Source organism: Macaca thibetana, chromosome 3 (assembly GCF_024542745.1).
Source record: "Macaca thibetana thibetana isolate TM-01 chromosome 3, ASM2454274v1, whole genome shotgun sequence".
Lineage (NCBI taxonomy): Eukaryota > Metazoa > Chordata > Mammalia > Primates > Cercopithecidae > Macaca > Macaca thibetana.
In genome coordinates this window covers 29,992,504-30,011,737 of record NC_065580.1, presented here as the reverse complement: position 1 = coordinate 30,011,737, position 19,234 = coordinate 29,992,504, and positions in this window count along the sequence as shown.

Sequence of the window (19,234 nt, the reverse complement as noted above, 5' to 3'; positions counted from 1 at the left end):
TCAGGCTGGGTACGCAGACAGAGGTGGAGAGAAAGGCCTGAAGGATGGCAAAAACCTGGCAGGGTGGCACGCCAAGTAAGGCACCACTAAGTTCTGTGGGCCTCAAGCCCTGCAGTTAAACAAAGACTTGTGTCCAGAAGAGCAAATTTTGCAGAATGTTCAGTGAAATTCTGATTTCCTCCTATCAATTTTTTATTGCTACTGTTACAAATTACCAGACATTTAGTAGTTTAAAGCAACACAAATTTATCTCACATTCTGGAAGTAAGAAGTTCAAAATGGGTCTCATTGAGCTAAGATCAAGGTGTGAGCAGGGCTGTATTCCTTCTCCGGGGCTTCTGGAGACCACCTATGGGTGGTCTCTTTCTCCAACTTCTGTCATCACATCTCCTTTTTCTCTGATGCTCCTACTACCCCCTGACAGGACCCTTGTGATTGTATTGGCCCATCTAGATTATCCAAGATGCCCTTTGTCAGGCCTGTGAGCCCAAGCCAAGCCATCGCATCCCCTGAGACTTGCACGTATAAGCCCAGAGGGCCTGAAGTAACTGAAGAATCACAAAAGAAGTGAAAATGCCCTGCCCCGCCTTAACTGATGACATTCCACCACAAAAGAAGTGAAAATGGCCAGTCCTTGCCTTAAGTGATGACATTACCTAGTGAAGTCCTTTTCCTGGCTCATCCTGGCTTTAAAAGCTCCCCCACTGAGCACCTTGTGACTCCCACTCCTGCCTGCCAGAGAACAACCCCCCTTTGACTGTAATTTTCTTTTACCTACCCAAATCCTATCAAACAGCCCCACCCTTATCTCCCTTCGATGACTCTCTTTTCAGACTCAGCCCGCCCGCACCCAGGTGATTGAAAAGCTTTATTGCTCACACAAAGCCTGTTAGGTGGTCTCTTCACACGGACGTGCGTGACACCCTTCCCCAATGAAGATCGTGAATTTCACCACATCTACAAAGTCCCTTTTACCATATAAGGAAAGAGATGCATCAGTTCTAGGGATTAGGGCATGGACATTTTTGGGGTGGCAGGATTTAGCTCATTACATCCCCCTTTTCAGCCTCATGCATGCCTTCAGGTAAAGGGCATTTGGGAATGAGCTGATGTTGGATGCTAGCAAGAGTTTGAGGTGTTCTCTGGCCTTTGTTCTGATAATTATGTAACATATATCGAGTGCTTACTATGCACCAGGCACATATTTATTATGAAGTTTAATATGCAACCTTTGCCATTTTCTGACTTATGCTCATCTTGAAGACCAGATATGTTAACAGGGCCAGAGACCAGGTTCAAAAAGGAGAGCAGGCCAGGTGCAGTGGCTCATGCCTGTAATATTGGCACTTTGGGAGGCCAAAGCAGGAGGATCACTTGAGCCCAGGAGTTTGAGACCAGCCTGGGCAACATAGGAATACCCTGTCTGTACAAAACATAACAATTAGCCAGGCATGGAGACATGTTGGCCTCTACTGTCTCTTGATATCTAGCCTCCTGGGTCAGTCCCAGTTACTTCAGAAGCTGAGGTGGGGAGGATCACTTGAGCCTGGGGGTGGGTAGGGGTGGAGGTGGGAGGCAGGGAGGTGGGTGTTGAGGCTGCAGAGAGCTGTGATCACCCCCACTGCACTCCAGCATGGGCAACAGAGAAAGACCCTTTCTAAAAAAAAAACAAAAAACAAAAAACAAAACCAGCAAGCAGCATAGCTTCTTCTACCAGCAGTTCTTCTGTTCTATTTTGTAAACACGCCCACCTCACCCCCAAAAATAAGAGTAATTAGATCTTTCAAATCATCATAGATAAAGCACTTAGGAGAGGGAATAAAGTAAGGGGTAACCACGGTCTAGAACTCAAGATGGAAATTAAGCCTCCAGAGTCTTCTCACTACCGTATCGGGAACCTGGAAAATCAATCAAATGAATGGAAATAGCAAAGGGATTCCAGAAATATTTTGGACATCGGTGCTCACTGTCTAATAAACAAGAAGCAATGCAATGTTGAGAAGAAGCTGTGATTGTAATCACTAATAAATGCTATTAGACAAATGAATTATTACAGTGTGGAAAATAAATAACAGATTTCTACCTCACACTGTGCACTGCAAAGCATTCCAGAAGGGTAAAAGAGCTAAGATTTTAAAGTAAAACAAACAAGAAAACGGGAATAGCAATCTGTCCTAGCTCTAGGAAGCTAGAGTAGACAGCTTTTCAGTGTATCTGCCCAACTTGCAATGATTCCTTCTTCTTTGGAAACTTTGGAAACTTCTTTGTCTACCCCTTAAGCCACAGAGGTGAGTCTTGAGGAGCCATATTTATCCTCTAAGGCCTGGTCCCCTAGGCATAGCTGATTGGATCCAGCTCAGGCACTCTATTCGTTTCCTAGGGCTCCCATCACAAAGTACCACAAAATAGATCGCTTAAAACAACAGATATTTATTGTTTCACAGTTTTGGAGGCTGGAAGTCTGAAATCGAGGTGTTGACCAGGCCATGTGCCCCTGAAGCCTCCAGGGGAGGATCCTTCCTTGTCCTTTCCAGCTTCTGGTAGCTGGGTATTCCTTGGCTTGTGGCAGCGTAAATGCAGACTCTGCCTCCCTCTTCATCTTCCCCCTGTGTCTGTGTCCCAATTTTCCTCTTCTCATAAGGATACCAGTCTTATTGGATCAAGGCCCACTGTACTCCAGTATCCTTATCTTTTTTTTTTTTTTTTTTTTTTTTTTTTGGGATGAAGTCTTGCTCTGTCGCCCAGGCTGGAGTGCAGTATCACGATCTTGGTTCACTGCAACCTCTGCCTCCTGGGTTCAAGCGATTCTCCTGCCTCAGTCTCCCTAGTAGCTGGGATTACAGGCACACACTACCATGCCCAGCTAATTTTTGCATTTTTAGTAGAGTCAGGTTTTCACCATGTTTGTCAGGATGGTCTTGAACTCCTGACCTCGGGTGATCTGCCCATCTCGGCCTCCCAAAATGCGGGGATTACAGGTGGGAGCCACCATGCACCTGGCCTCTGTATCGTCATCTTAATTAATTACTGCTGCAATGATCCTATCTCTAAATAAAATCCCAATCTGAGGTGCAGGAGTCTAGGGCTTCAACATATCTTTTTTGAGAACACACAGTTCAACCCACAACAGGCACCTAACCCAAACAGTAACAAACAGAGTTATTTCCCTGGGACTTGGGAATTGAGAATGAGGTTCTAGTCACAGCCTGGGTTGGTCTCATAAAGAAAGAAAGCGAAGGGAGGCTGAGGTGCCAGCCCTCTTAGGCTCCGGGGACTGATTATGAAGAAAGTCTAGACCCAGAAAGAAGAAAAGGAAGGAGTGGGGTGGGGTGAGGAGGAAGAAGAGGAGTCCTGGAAGCGCCTTTCCTCTATGATCCCAGAACCTTTCTGCAGCAACACTGCTTTCCCTGTCTGCTTACAGTAAAGCCTGTTTTGTTTGCTTAGGGAAGCTCAGCTGGTTTCTCTTGCTTGCAAGCAAAGCTAATAGAAAAGCTAGAATCAGAGTAAGATGCTGTATTAGTTCTCTTTTGCTGCTGTAACAACTTTCCACAAACTAAGAGCTCAAAACAACACAAATTTGGCTAGGCATGGTGGCTCATGCCTGTAATCCTCACACTTTGGGAGGCCAAGGTGGGCAGCTTACTTGAGGTCAGGACATCAAGACCAGCCTGGCTAACATGGCGAAACCCGGTGGCACATGCCTCTAATCCCAACTACTTGGGAGGCTGAGGCAGAATCGCTTGAATGTGGGAGGCAGAGTTTGCAGTGAGCCAAGATCATGCCACTGCACTCCAGCCTGGGTGACAGAGTGAGACTCCATCTCAAAAAAAAAAAAAAAAAAAAAAAAAAAAAAACCAAGGCAACACAAATAACACAAATTTCTTATCTTACGTGCTATTGGTCAGAAGTCTGCTATGAGTCTCACTGGGTTGAAACCAAAGCATTAGCAGAGTTGCATTCCTTGCTGGAGATTCCAGGGACAATACATTTCTTTGTCTTTTCCTGCTTCTTGAGGATACCTGCTTTCCTTGGTCGGTGGCCCCTTCCTCCATCTTCCAAGTCAGCAAAGGCAGGGCAGGTACTTCTCACACTACTGTCTGTCTGCAGCCAGGAAAGATTCTTCACTCCTGTAATTAGGTTGGGCCCATCTGCATAATCCAAGATACTTTCCCCATCTCAAGGGATGTAACCTTAATCACACCATTTGTAAAGTCCCTTTTGCCATATGAGGTAATGTATTCACAGGTTCTGGGGATTAGGATATCGATATCTTTAGGGCCTATTATTTTGCCAACCACAGATGCACAATAGAATATATTATGACCATTTGTAGTAAGATAGATGACCAAGCATTTCTTTGTACTGTTTCTTTCTCTTTCTTTCTTTCTTTTTTTTTTTGAGACAGAATCTCACTCTGTTACCAGGCTAGAGTGCAGTAGCGCAATCTCCGCTCACTGCAACCACTGCCTCCTGGGTTCAGGTGATTCTCCTGCCTCAGCCTCCCAAGTAGCTGGGACTACAGGAACATGCCACCGCGACCCACTAATCTTTGTATTTTTAGTAGAGATGGGATTTCACCATGTTGGCCAAGATGGTCTCAATCTCTTGACCTCATGATCTGCCTGCCTCGGCCTCCCAAAGTGCTGGGATTACAGGTGTGAGCCACTGGTACTGTTTCTTTTTCTTACAAAATTGCTGCATTTCAACAATACAGTCTGAAGCTCTTTTTGAGGAATATAGGGTCAATTCTGTGACATTCAAGGACCTCTATTTAGCTGCCTTCTCATAGCAGAAGTTTTAACTCTCCCAGAAAGACATAAAATGAGTACATATTCCCAAAGGCCTCATTGGAGCCAGGGAAGAATAAACAGAATTGGGTGAAATATGTATTTCTCACTAAAGAATTTCATTTATGGCTGGGCACGGTAGGTCATACCTATAATCCCAGCAATTTAGGAGGCTGAAGTTGGAGGATCACTTGAGCCTGAGAGTTCAAGACTAGCTTGGGCAACACAGGGAGACTCCATCTCTACAAGAAAAAATAAAAAATTTAGCCAGGCATGATAGTGTGTACCTGTGGTCCCAGCCAGATGGGAGGCTGAGGTGGAAGGATCACTTGAGCCCAGGAGGTCAAGGAGGCTGCAGTGAGCCATGTTTGTGTGCCACTGCACTCCAGCCTAGGTGTCAGAGAAAGACTGTCTCAAAAAAAAAAAAAAAAAAGCATTTATGAAAATGTAATTACCAGCAAAAGGCTATTTGAAAAAAATGTGGCCAGGCACAGTGGCTCACACCTATAATCCCAGCACTTTAGGGAGCAAAATGGGAGGATGACTTGAGCCCTGGAGTTTGAAACCAGCCTGGGCAATATAGGAAGACCCCCTCTCTGCAAAAAATTTTTTAAAATTAGGTGAGCCTGGTGGCAAGCACCTATAGTCCTAGCTACTAGCTACTGAAGAGGCTGAGGAGAGAGGATTCCTCGAGCCCAGGAGATTGAGGCTGTGGTGAGTCGTGATTGCACCACTGCACTCCAGCCTGTGTGGCAGAGGAAGACCCTATCAAAAAAAAAAAAAAAAAAAAAAAAAAAAAGGAAGGAAAGAGGGAAGGGGAAGGGAGAGGAGGGGAGGGAAAGGGAAGGAAGGGGAGGGAAGGGGAGGAAAAAGGGAAAGAAGAAAGAAAGAAATGTGAAATCTCTGAACTGAGAGTCTGGGGTGAATACCTTAATAAAAGTTATGTCTCTGGCAGGGAGCTGTAAGGTCTAATTTCTGTATAGATACAATAAATGAAATGGACACCTGTAGGAAGCCAGGTACACCCACACATTCACTCAACAAATGCAGTGTGCCAGGTGCCATTCTAGCACCAGAGAGAGAACATAACAAATGCTTGCCCTCCTAAGTTTACATTCTACTGGAGGAGACAGATGTATGCAAATATATGTTATAGCTTATCCATTATATATAATATAAAGTCAGATATAGGCTATGAAGATATAGACTATGAAGAAAAATAAAGCAAGTTGAGAGGAAGGAGAGTGATGGAGGGAGAGCTATTTTTGATGAGACATTTTTTGTTTTTTTGTTTTTTTTAGAGACATGGTCCTGGTCTTGCTGTGTTTCTCAGGCTGGCTTCAAACTCCTGGGCTCAAGCAATCCTCCTGCCTCAGCTTCATGAGGTGCTGGGAAAAAAGGCACTTCTTAAAAAAAACTTTAATTTTTTTTTTGTTGTTGTTAAATTATTACAGACTCACAGGAGGTTGCAAAGAAATGCACAGGGAAGTCCCATGCCCTTTTTCCCAACCTCCCCCAATGTTAACATCTTATACAATTACAGTACAATACATTATCAGAACCAAGGAATTGACACTGGTACAATGTATAGAACTTATTTGGATTTCAGAAATCATACATGCACTTATTTGCATATGTGTGCATGGCTCTATGTAATTTTATCACATGTAACTTTGTGTAATCACCACTACAATCAAGGTATACTCAACTGTGTATGTGAATTACATCTCCATGAAACTGTTACAAAAAAATACTCAACTGTGCCATCATCACAAGACACACTGGTGTTACCCCTTCATAGCCACACCCATTCCTCCCCACCATCACTAACCTCTGGCAACCACCCATCTGTTCTCCACCCCTATAATTATGTTATTTCATAAATGTTACAGAAATGGAATCATGCAGTAGTTATCCTTTTGAGACTGGCTTTTTTCACTCAGCATAATTTCTTTGAGCGCCATCCAAGTTGTTGCACGTATCAATAGTTTGTTCCTTTTTATTTCAGAGTATTATTCCATGGTATGGATAAACTACAGTTTGTTTAATCACTCACCCATTAAAGGACACTTGGTTGGTTTCCAGTTTTGAGCTATTACAAATAAAACTGCTATGACCATTTGTGTACAAGTTCCTGCGTGAAAATAAGCCTTCATTTCTCTTGGAGACATGCCCAGGAATGTGATTACTGGGTTGTATGGTATATATGTTTTTTCCAGAAACTGACAAATTGTTTTCCAGAGTGGCTCATTTTATGCTCCCCAGCACTGTACGAGTGACTCAGTTTCTCTGCAGCCTTGCCAGCATTTGGTGTTCATCACTACTTCTTTGGGTTTTTTTGTTTGTTTATTTGTTTTTAAGACAGAGTCTCACACTGTCGCCCAGGCTGGAGTGCAGTAGTGTGATCTTGGTTCACTGCAACCTTCACCTCCTGGGTTCAAGCGATTCTCCTGCCTCAGCCTCCCGAGTATCTGGGACTATAGGCGTGTGTCACCACGCCTGGCTAATTTTTTGTATTATCAGTAGAGATGGGGTTTCATCATGTTAGCCAGGATGGTCTTGATCAATCACCTGGCCTTGTGATCTGCCCGCCTTGGCCTCCCAAAGTGCTGGGATTACAGGCATGAGCCACCGCACCCAGCCCAGAATGTTTTATTTTACTCGTTTTGATCAGTGTGTGGTAATATCTCATTATGGTTTAATTTGCATTTCTCTAATGGCTAATGATGCTCAACACCTTTTCATGTGTCTATTTGCCACCTATATATTCTCTTTGGTAAAATGCCTGTGCATGTCTTTTTCCCATTTTCTAATTGGATTGTTTGTTTTTTTAAGTACTGTTTTTAAGTTCTTTGCATGTTCTAGATACAAGACTTTTGTTGGACATGCAATTTACAAATATCTTCTCCCAGTATTTAATTTGTCTTTTTATTCTTTTTTTTTTTTTTTTTTTTTTTTTTTTTTTTTTTGAGACGGAGTCTTGCTCTGTAGCCCGGGCTGGAGTGCAGTGGCCGGATCTCAGCTCACTGCAAGCTCCGCCTCCCGGGTTTAGGCCATTCTCCTGCCTCAGCCTCCGGAGTAGCTGGGACTACAGGCGCCCACCACCTCGCCCGGCTAGTTTTTTGTATTTTTAGTAGAGACGGGGTTTCACGGTGTTAGCCAGGATGGTCTCGATCTCCTGACCTCGTGATCCGCCCGTCTCGGCCTCCCAAAGTGCTGGGATTACAGGCTTGAGCCACCGCGCCCGGCTGTCTTTTTATTCTTTTAACAGTGCCTTTTGCAGAGCAAAAGTTTTAAATTCTGATGAGGTCCAATTTGTCGATTTTTCCTCTTCTGGTTTTGCTTTTTATTTTTTATTTTACTTTTATTTAACTTCTTTAGAGATGAGGTCTCACTATGTTGCCCAGGCTGGAGTGCAGTGGCTGTTCACAGCTGCAATCATCGAGCACTGCAGCCTCAAACTCCTGAGCTCAAGTAATCCTCCTGCTTCAGCATTCTGAGTAGCTGGGACTACAGGTGTGCATCACTGTGCCTGGCTCTGGGTTGTGCTTTTGGTATCAAGTCTAAGAACTCTTTGCCTGGGCCGGGCGCGGTGGCTCAAGCATGTAATCCCAGCACTTTGGGAGGCCGAGACGGGCGGATCACAAGGTCAGGAGATCGAGACCATCCTGGCTAACACGGTGAAACCCCGTCTCTACTAAAAAACACACACAAAAAAAAAACTAGCCGGGCGTGGTGGTGGGCGCCTGTAGTCCCAGCTACTCGGGAGGCTGAGGCCAGAGAATGGCGTAAACCTGGGAGGCAGAGCTTGCAGTGAGCTGAGATCCGGCCACTGCACTCCAGCCCGGGCTACAGAGCGAGACTCCGTCTCAAAAAAAAAAAAAAAAAAAAAAAAAAAAACTCTTTGCCTGGTATAAGTCCTGAAGATTTTCTGTGTGTTTTCTAGAAGTTTTATAGTTTTATATTTATGTTTAAGTGCATGATTTGTTTTGAGTTAATTTTTGTTTAAAGTGTGTGAGGTTTACATAGAGTTTTATTTATTAATTTATTTTGCATATGGATATGTAATTGCTCTAGCACCATTTATTGAAAAAGTTCTCCTTCACCATTGAACTGCTTTTGCTACTTTGTCAAAAACTAATTGGCCATATATGTGGGCATGTTTCTGGGTTCTCTATTCTGCTCTATTGATCTATGTGTCTATCCTTCTACCAGTACCACATTGTCTTGATTACTGTAACTATATAGTCAACCTTAGTATCAGCCAGTGATTCCTCCCACTTTAATCTTTTTCAAAAATTGAGTAAGGCCTTTCACTTTCCATATTAGTTTTGGAATAAGCTTGTCTATGTCTACAGAGAAACTTGCTTTCTTTCTTTCTAAAAACTTGAGATTTTGATAGGAATTTTGTTAAACTTAGAGCCTTAGGGAATCAACTTAGGGGAAAGTGACATCTTTGCTATGTTTGATCTTTTGATTCATGAACATAGTATGCCTCTCCAAGGATTTAGGTTGCCTTTGATTTCTTTCATTACCATTTTATAATTTTCATCATATAGATTCTTTATAAGTTTTGTTAGATTTATACTTAAGTATTTCATTTTTATTCTTTTTCATTTCTTTTCTTTTTCTTTTTTTTTTTTTTTTTTTTGAGACGAGTTTCACTCTTTCACCCAAGCTGGAGTGCAATGGCACAATCTCGCCTCACTGCAACCTCTGCCTCCTGGGTTCAAGTGATTCTCCTACCTCAGCCTCCCCAGTAGCTGGGATTACAGGCACCTGCCATCATGCCCAGCTAATTTTTGTATTTTTGTAGAGATGGGGTTTCACCACATTAGCCAGGCTTGTCTTGAACTCCTGACCTCAGGTTATCTACCCACCTCAGCCTCCCAAAGTGTTGAGATTACAGGCGTGAGCCACTGTGCCCAGTCAAGTATTTCATTTTCTTTGGAGCAGTTTGTTAGGAATGCCTTCTTGAGAAAGGATATTCAAACGAACCTAAATGAGAACATAAGAGTAAGCCTGAGTGCCAAGATCCTGAGGCAAGTGCTTGCTTGGTGCGTGTAAGGACACACAGCAAAAACTGTACCCATTAATCAGTAAAAAGGACAGCATGTTCAAGGTGGTGTGAGCTAGAAAAAGAGTGGCAGCAGATGAGATCCAGGCGGTTGCCAGGGGTTAGCGGGACCTTGGTGAAGTCCTGATGAGAAATTGAAATTTTACTCTAAGTGTGATGGAATGCCATCAAAGTGTTGAACACAAGAATGATATAATCAGACATATTTTAGAAGGATGACCCTGGCACTTGAATGCAGAATAGGTTGTAGGAGGGTAAGGGGAAACAGGAAAGCTATTAGCTCTAGGAGTGGCCCAGAGGACAAGTGACAGTAGCTCAGATGAGGGTGGCAGTGTGAAGGGGACAAGGAGTAGTTGGAGTCTAGATATATTTTGAAGGTGTAGCTGTCAGGATTGGCTGATGACTCAGTGTGAGTTGTTAGAGAAAGAGAAGAGGCGGCCGGGCGCGGTGGCTCAAGCCTGTAATCCCAGTACTTTGGGAGGCCGAGGCGGGTGGATCACGAAGTCAGGAGATCGAGACCATCCTGGCTAACATGGTGAAACCCCGTCTCTACTAAAAATACAAAAAACTAGCCGGGCGTGGTGGCGGGCGCCTGTAGTCCCAGCTACTCGGAGGCTGAGGCAGGAGAATGGCGTAAACCCGGGAGGCGGAGCTTGCAGTGAGCCGAGATCGGGCCACTGCACTCCAGCCTGGGTGACACAGCGAGACTCCGTCTCAAAAAAAAAAAAAAAAAAAAAAAAAAAAAAAAAGAAAGAGAAGAGGCATGTATGGCTCCAAGGATCTTGGCCCGTGCAGCTGGGTGAACAGTGGTGCCATTTACTAAGAAGAGAACTACATTCTTCAATATAAAAACAGAACTGTCAGCCAGCACAGTGACCTTGCTCCTATAGACCTAGCGATTTGGAAGGTTGAGGTGCTGAGGGGTTATCATTTGAGCCAAAGAGTTTGAGGCCAGCCTGGGCAATATACGACCCCATTTTAAAAAAAAAACAAAAAATAACAAAAAAAAAACAAAAAACTGTCACTACCCAGAAAAGATCTGAAACCTAATATCTCAGTGTGCAGTCACACACTGGCATAGGATAAGATTACCTTTCCCAAACCAGCCACATTTCTACAATGTTGGCAACTAGTTGGAATTCCAGAAACCACTGAGATGGTACCATAAGATGGATGTTGGAGATGAAAGAAAAGGTAAGGGAAACCAGTAGTTCTCAAGCACGTAAGAACCAAGCTTTTTCATGTTACTTCACACTAATCTTCATTAGACTCCTTATAGCTAAGTAAAAATACACTTGTTTTTCCCTTTTTTTCTTTCTTTTTTTGTATTTTTTTTGTATTTTTCTTTTTTTGCAAATTTTTGTATTTTTAGTAGAGATGGGGTTTGACCACATTGGCCAGGCTGGTCTCAAACTTCTGACCTCAGGTGATCCACCCGCCTTGGCCTCCCAAAGTGCTGGGATTACAGGCATGAGCCACTGTGCCCGGCTTCCGTATTTATTATTGTAACTATTTGTAAATTTACAATTCACTGGCATTAAATATATTCACAATGTTGCATAACCATCACCATCGATAACCAAAAGTCTTTCATCATCATCAACAAAAACTCTGTACCTGTTAAACAATAAACTCCCTTTTACCACTTTCCCCAGCCCCTGGAAACTTCTATTATTTTCTATTTCTATGAATTTGCCTGTTCTGGGCACCTGAAATCAGTGAAATCACACAATATTTATTCTTTTGTGTCTGGCTTATTTCACTAAACATATTGTTTTCAAGGTGCATCCATGTTATCCATATATCAAAATTTCATTCTTTTTATGGCTTAGTAATATTCTATTATTATGGATATACCACATTTTGTTTATCCATTCATCCACTGATAGACACTTGGGCTACTCCCACCCTTTAGCTATTGTAATACTGCTGTGAACATTGATGTACAAATATCTCTTCAAGTCTCTGCTTTCAATTCTTTCAGATTACATACACCTAGGGGTGGAATTGCTGGATAACATGTTAGTTCTATGTTTAGCCTTTTGATAAACCACCAAACTGTCCTCCACAGCAGATGCACCATTTTTCATTCCCACCAGTAATGCATGAGGGTTCCAGTTTATCCACATCTTCACCAAGACTTGGTATTTTCTCTGCTTCTTTAAATGTGTGTGGGTTTTTTGTTTTTTGTTTTTTGTTTTTGAGACGGAGTTTGGCTCTGTCACCCAGGCTGGAGTGCAGTGGTGCGATCTCGGCTCACTGCAACCTCCGCCTCCCTGGTTCAAGTGATTCTCCTGCCTCAGCCTCCCGAGTAGTTGGAATTACAGGCGCCCGCAACCACGCCCAGCTAATTTTTTGTATTTTTAGTAAAGACGGTGTTTCACCGTGTTAGCCAGGATGGTCTCGATCTCCCGACCTCGTGATCCACCCGCCTCGGCCTCCCAAGGTGCTGGGATCACAGGCGTGAGCCGCGACGCCCCGCCTGCTTGTTTTAATAATAATCATCCTGGCTGGGCGTGGTGGCTCACGCCTGTAATCTCAACACTTTCGAAGACCAAGGTGGGCGGATCACTTGAGGTCAGGAGTTCAAGAGCAGCCTGGCCAACATGGTGAAACCCCACCTCTAAAAAAAAAAAAAAAAAAAAAAAAAGCGAAAATTAGCCCAGCATGGTGGCACGCACCTGGAATCCCAGCTACTCAGGAGGCTGAGGTAAGAGAATTGCTTGAACCTGGGAGGCAGAGGGTGCAGTGAGCCAAGATCACGCCACTGCACTCCAACCTGGGGGCAGAGCGAGACTCCGTTTCAAAAAAAAAAAAAAAAATTTATAATCATTCTAATAAATGTGAAGTGGTATCTCACTGTGGTTTTGATTTGCATTTTCCTTATGGCCAATGATGTTGAGCATTTTTTCATGTGTTTATTAACTATTGGTGTATCTTCTTTGGAAAGATATCTACTCAAGTCTTTGCTCCCTTTTTAGTTGGGTTATTTCTCTTTTTATTGTTACTGAGTTTCAGGAGTTCTTTATATATTCTGGATATGATGCCTTATCAGACATATGTTTCATAAATATTTTCTCCCATTCTAAAGGTTGTCTTTTTGCCTTCTTGACAGTATCCTTTGATGCACAAAAGTTCTTAATTTTGGTGAAGTCCGATTTCTCTAGTTTTTCTTTTATATAGTCTCTCTCTTTTTTTTTTTTTTTTTTTTTTTTGAGATGGAGTCTCTGTTGCCCAAGCTGGAGTGCAGTGGCGCAATCTCAGCTCACTGTAACCTCTGCCTCCTCGGTTCAAGTAATTCTTCTGCCTCAGTCTCCCAAGTAGCTGGAACTACAGGTGTGTGCCACCATGCCTGGCTAATTTTTGTATTTCTAGTAGACACAGGATTTCACCATGTTGGCTAGGCTGCTATCGATCTCCTGACCTCAAGTGATTCACCCGCCCCGGCCTCCCAAAGTGCTGGGATTACAAGTGTGAGCCACTGCGCCCAGCTGCTCAATTTAACTAATTTTTTCTTTTATTGCCTGTGCTTTTGGTATCATATCCATAAAATCATTGTCAAATTCAATGTCGTGCAGATTTTCCCCAATGCTTTCTTTTAGGAGTTGCATAATTTCATTTTTAAATTTAGGCCTTTGATTAATTTTGAGTTAATTTTTGAATATCGTGTAAGGTAAGGGTCCAACTTCATTCTTTTGCATGTGTATATGCAGTTTCCCCAGTTCTACTTGTTGAAAAGACTGTCCTTTTTTCATTGGTCTTGGCACCCTTGTTGAAAGTCAATTGGCCACATATGTGAGGGTTTACTTCTAGGCTCTCTATTCTCTTCTATTGACTTGTATTTCTGCCTGTACGCAAGTGGTATAGGTGGCATAGTGTTGTTCTGTTTTGTTTTGAGACAGAGTCTCACTCTGTTGCCCAGGCTGGAGTGCAGTGGGGCAATCTCAGCTCACTGCAACCTCTGCCTCCCAGGTTCAAGCGATTCTCCTGACTCAACCTCCTGAGTAGCTAGGATTACAGACATGCAGCACAATGCCTGGCTTTTTTTTTTTTTTTTTTTTTTTTTTTGAGACGGAGTCTCGCTCAGTCGCTCAGGCTGGAGTGCAGTGGCGCGATTTCGGCTCACCACAAGCTCCACCCCCGGGTTCACATCATTCTCCTGCCTCAGCCTCCCAAGTAGCTGGGACTACAGGCGCCCGCCACCAAGCCCGGCTATTTTTTGCATTTTTAGTAGAGATGGGGTTTCACCCTGTTAGCCAGGATGGTCTCAATCTCCTGACCTCATGATCCACCCGCCTCGGCCTCCCAAAGTGCTGGGATTACAGGCGTGAGCCACCGTGCCCAGCTTTTTTTGTATTTTTTAGTAGAGACAAGTTGTCCATGTTGGCCAGGCTGGTCTCCAACTCCTGACCTCAAGTGATCCACCCGCCTCAGTCTCCAAAAGTGCTGGGATTACAGGCGTGAGCTACTGCATCTGGCCATGGTATTTTAATTACTGTAGCTTCACAGTATATTTTGAAGTTGGGAAAAAGTGTGAGTCCTTTTTTGAAGATTGTTTTGGCTATTCAGAGCTCCTTGCAATTTCATATAAACTTGAGGACTGGCTTTTCCATTTCTGAAAAAGAGGCTATTGGAATTTTGACAGGGATTGTGCTAAATCTGTAGATCAATTTGAATTATATTGACTAACACTATTAAATCTTCCTATCCTTGAATACAAAATGTCCTTTCACTTATTTAGGACTTCTTTAATTTCTTTAAGCAACATTTTGTACTTTCCAGTATCTGAGTCTTTCACCTCCTTGGTTAGATTTATTCACAAGTATTTAATTCTTTTTTTTTTTTCTCCTGAGATGGACTCTTGCTCTGTCGCCCAGGCTGGAGTGTAGTGTCACAATCTTGGCTCACTGCAACATCTGGCTCCTGGGTTCAAGCAATTCTCCTGCCTCAGCCTCCCAAGTAGCTGGGATTACAGGCACCCGCCACCACGCCCAGCTAATTTTATATTTTTAGTAGAGACAGGGTTTCACCATGTTGGCTAGGCTGGTCTCAAACTCCTGACCTTGTGATCCACCCATCTTGGCCTCCCAAAGTGCTGGGATTACAGGCGTGAGCCACCGTACCTGGCCGTATTTAATTGTTTTAGATGTTATTGTAAATGGTATTACTGTTTTACTTTCCGTTTCAGGTTGATCATCACTAGTATATAGAAACACAACTGATAATTTTCTCATTTTGGGGAAGGAAGACATTGAGGCTCAGAATAAGTTGCTCAACAGTGCATGGCTAGTAAGGCCCAACTCAGGGCTCCAATTCTGAATCTATTGTGCTGTCTCTCTGAAGAGGTTGCTTACTGGGCCCCTTTACCATTTTGCCCTTTCCCTTTGACTCAATGCTCTTAGTTGCAAAATAGGAAGCACTGGGAAAAGAAAGAACTGGAGCACAGCCGGGTGTGGTGGTTCACACCTGTAATCCCAGCACTTTGGGAGGCCGAGGTGGGCAGATCACCTGAGGTCGGGAGTTGGAGAGGAGCCTGGCCAACATGGTGAAACCCCGTCTCTACTGAAAATACAAAAATTAGCTGGGCATGGTGGCAGAAGCCTGTAATCCCAGCTATTCCAGAGGCTGAGGCAAGAGAATTGCTTGAACTCGGGAGGCAGAGGTTGCAGTGAGCTGAGATTGCACCACTGCACTCCAGCTTGGGCAACAGAGCGAGAATCCATCTAAAAAAAAAAAAAAAAAAAAAAAAAAAAAAAAAAAAACTGGAGCACTGCAACAGTTATGTTCTGAATTTCGCCAGTGTAACAACTGAACCATAGGAGGCAGCCACAGTCTCAGGGATACCTATGAATACGTTCACATCAACCCTCTTCGACTGGAGGGCCCACAGGCAAATAACAGTCAACATTGAATGTGTGATCTAAAAATGCCAAAATACTTGATGAGAATGACTCAGAAATCAAGAAGCTACTTGTAACAAATCAAGTACTGAAATGCATTGTCAACACCGGACAGCCTCTCATCCCTGACAAAAGGATTGTGTTAGGACATGTAGTTGGGGCTAAGACTCTTGAGGAACAGTGTGGCGCGTGGCTCAGGCTTGGGAGAGAAGCACTTTGCAGCCTGCCACCAGGCTGGAGACCTGAGTGTGCCAAGTCACGCTGAGGAGTCTAACAGACACTGGCAGTCTTGCTATGTCTACAGGAGGGGATGCATGGGCTTTCTCCAGGAACCTGAATACCATTCACGAACCACAGGGAAATTCCCTCTCCCAAGTACCCACTGAACACTTTCATTCTCTCAAATGACAGGATTCCTGAATCTCTTTCTACTTCCTTCTGTATCTAAGAGATAGCACATCACTGCAGCTGTCACTAATGGGAACCTGGCCTGGTAGCTGTGGACAGTACTAGAAGCATTTTGCAGTCTGCCTTCCTGCTACCCTTTGCTAGGCCAGCAGGATTCCCACAAAGGAATACTGAAGTCTGGTAAATAGTAGCACATGTGTGCATGAGTGTACACACACACACACATACACACACACATACACACAGAGAGAGAATTGAGAACTCAGCATATATTCTCCTCCCAAGAAGGGAAGAGCATTCTGGCTGGAAAATAGTGTCTTAGGATAGCCTCAGTTTGCCTCTGCTGTCTCCAATGTGAAGGTATTATATTCCCACAATGCAAATCTTCCTCATACTTCCTGAGAAACCTTATGCAATAAATGAGAGAGCCTATATCCTTGAAGAATTACCTACTGACATTTGGGGTAGAGAAGTAACGGCCTGCCTGAGCACATGTGTAAGTTCTTCCCTAATACATGAAATATTAAGAAAATCCCACAAGGCTTCAAGACTGCCACAATAGGGCCAGGTGCAGTGGCTCACGCCTGTAATATCAGCACTTTGGGAGGCCAAGGCAGGCAGATCACGAGGTCAGGAGATCAAGACCATCCTGGCTAACACGGTGAAACCCCGTCTGTACTAAAAACACACAAAAAAGAACTAGCCGGGCGTGGTGGCGGGCACCTGTAGTCCCAGCTACTCTGGAGGCTGAGGCAGGAGAATGGTGTGAACCCGGGAGGTGGAGCTTGCAGTAAGCCAAGATTGCGCCACTACACTCTAGCCTGGGTGACATAGCGAGACTCCGTCTCAAAAAAAAAAAAAAAAAAAAAAGACTGCCACAATAACAACCGGATATTTTACTCTTGCTCACTCAGGAAGGTAAAGAGAAAAGCAAAGACAAACAAAAAGAAAAAAAAAAACCACACAATCAAATAGAAAACGAGTGCAGATAGTTTACAAAGCAAAGCATCAAGTGTGCTATCAGGCTCCAAGGAGGCTTTCTCTATGGCTTGGACTTGGACATGTTATAACAGCCATTTTATTATATCATGGAAAGAAATAACTGAAGTAGGTCATAACATTTCAAATTATTTTTCCAGTAGGAATATTATGCCCTGATGACATGGTCTATTTTCACTTCTTCCATAAATCACCAGTGACTTCCCTTAAAATGGTCCCTTGTCTCCAACCTCTTGCACTTCATGCCATCCTCATGTTGCCTTATGTATTAGTCTGTTCTCACATTGCTGTAAAGAAATTTCTGAGACTGGTCAGGCGCAGTGGCTCACACCTGTAATCACAGCACTTTGGAAAGCTGAGGTGGGTGGATCACTTGAGGTCAGGAATTTGAGATCAGCTGGGGCAACATGATGAAACCTCGTCTCTACTAAAAATACAAAAATTAGCCTGGCGTGGTGTCGTGTGCCTGTAATCCCAGCTACTCAGGAGGCTGAGGCAGGAGAATCATTTGAACCTGGGAGGTGGAGGTTGTGGTGAGCCGAGATCACACCATTGTGCTCCAGCCTGGGTGACAGAGAGTGACTCTGTCTGAAAAAAAAAAAAAAAAAAAAAAAAGAAATACCTGAGACTGGGTAATTTGTATAGAAAAGAAATTTAATTGGGTCACAGTTCAGCAGGCTCTACAGGAATCATAGCGGCTTCTGCTTCTGGAGAGCCTCAGGAAACTTCTAATCATGGTGGAAGGCAAAGGGGGAGCGAGACATCTTTCATGGCAGGAGCAGGAGGAAGAAGGGGGGAGGTGCCATACCCTTTAAACAATCCTTGTGAGAACTCACTCACTATGGTGAGAACAGCACCAGGAGGATGGTGCTAAACCATTCATGAGAAACTGCCTCCGTGATCCAGTCACCTCCCACCAGGCCTCACCTCCAACACTGAGGATTACAGTTCAACATGAGAGTTGGTGGGGATGCAGATCCAAACCATATCACCTTATTAACGATTAAAGATTAGCATTATTCCCCTAGTCAAAACTTTGTTGTTTCCTTACTATCGAGAGAATTGACCCTTAATTCTGTGTGTTATTTGAGCCTTCTTACCAATCAGTTTCCCTACTTATCTATGTCCTGATTCTTTTTTTTTTTTTTTTTTTTTTTTGAGATGGAGTTTCGCTCTTGTTGCCCAGGCTGGAGTGCAATGGCGAGATCTCAGCTCATCGCAACCTCCACCTCCCAGGTTCAAACGATTCTCCTGCCTCAGCCTCCTGAGTAGCTGGGACTACAGGCGCCCGCCACAATGTCCGGATAATTTTTGTAGTTTTAGTAGAGACGGGGTTTCACCATATTGGCCAGGCTGGTCTTAAACTCCTAACCTCAGATGATCCACCCACCTTGGCCTCTCAAAGTGCTGGGATTACAGGTATGAGCCACAGTGCCCAGCCTCTATGTCCTGATTCTAACTCCTCCTACTCATACTTTAGTCCTGGATTCAAAACCCACCTCCTCTACTTCTATCCACGCTGACCTCTCTCCCCTATTACTATAGCATACTCATGGTACATCTCATTTTGGCAGCTTCTTTATCAAGTGATTAATGTGTATGCTCAAGTGAACTAGATGTTTTGTGAACACAGAGAATGAGATAAGATCCCTTGCCTGGAGGAGGAAACGTTGCTGTTTTGTCATGCTATGTTTCCTGAGAGCAAGCCATGTATCCACAGGAAAATGGAAGTCTTCAGGTTCTTCCCGGATGTCTCTGTGCTATGAACATGCTGGAATTTCAGAAAGCCTCGCTAAATTGAATTAAATTCTCTCTCTCTCTCGCTCGCTCACTTTCCAATCGATTTAGTTGAAGTGCAATAGCTAATATGCACTTAAACTGTCCAAAGTAACAGAACTAGTCCACTACCGCTAGGCCGTGAACGACTCTTCCAGGCGTAAGAAAGGAAAACGCACCCTGGTGTGCTGCCCGATTAGCAACAAGGAAAAAGTTGCTCAATGCAAGTCTACTCTCCTGGTGGGAGCCTTGTGGTTATGCTGGGTTATACTTGGTTGTGCAGGTGT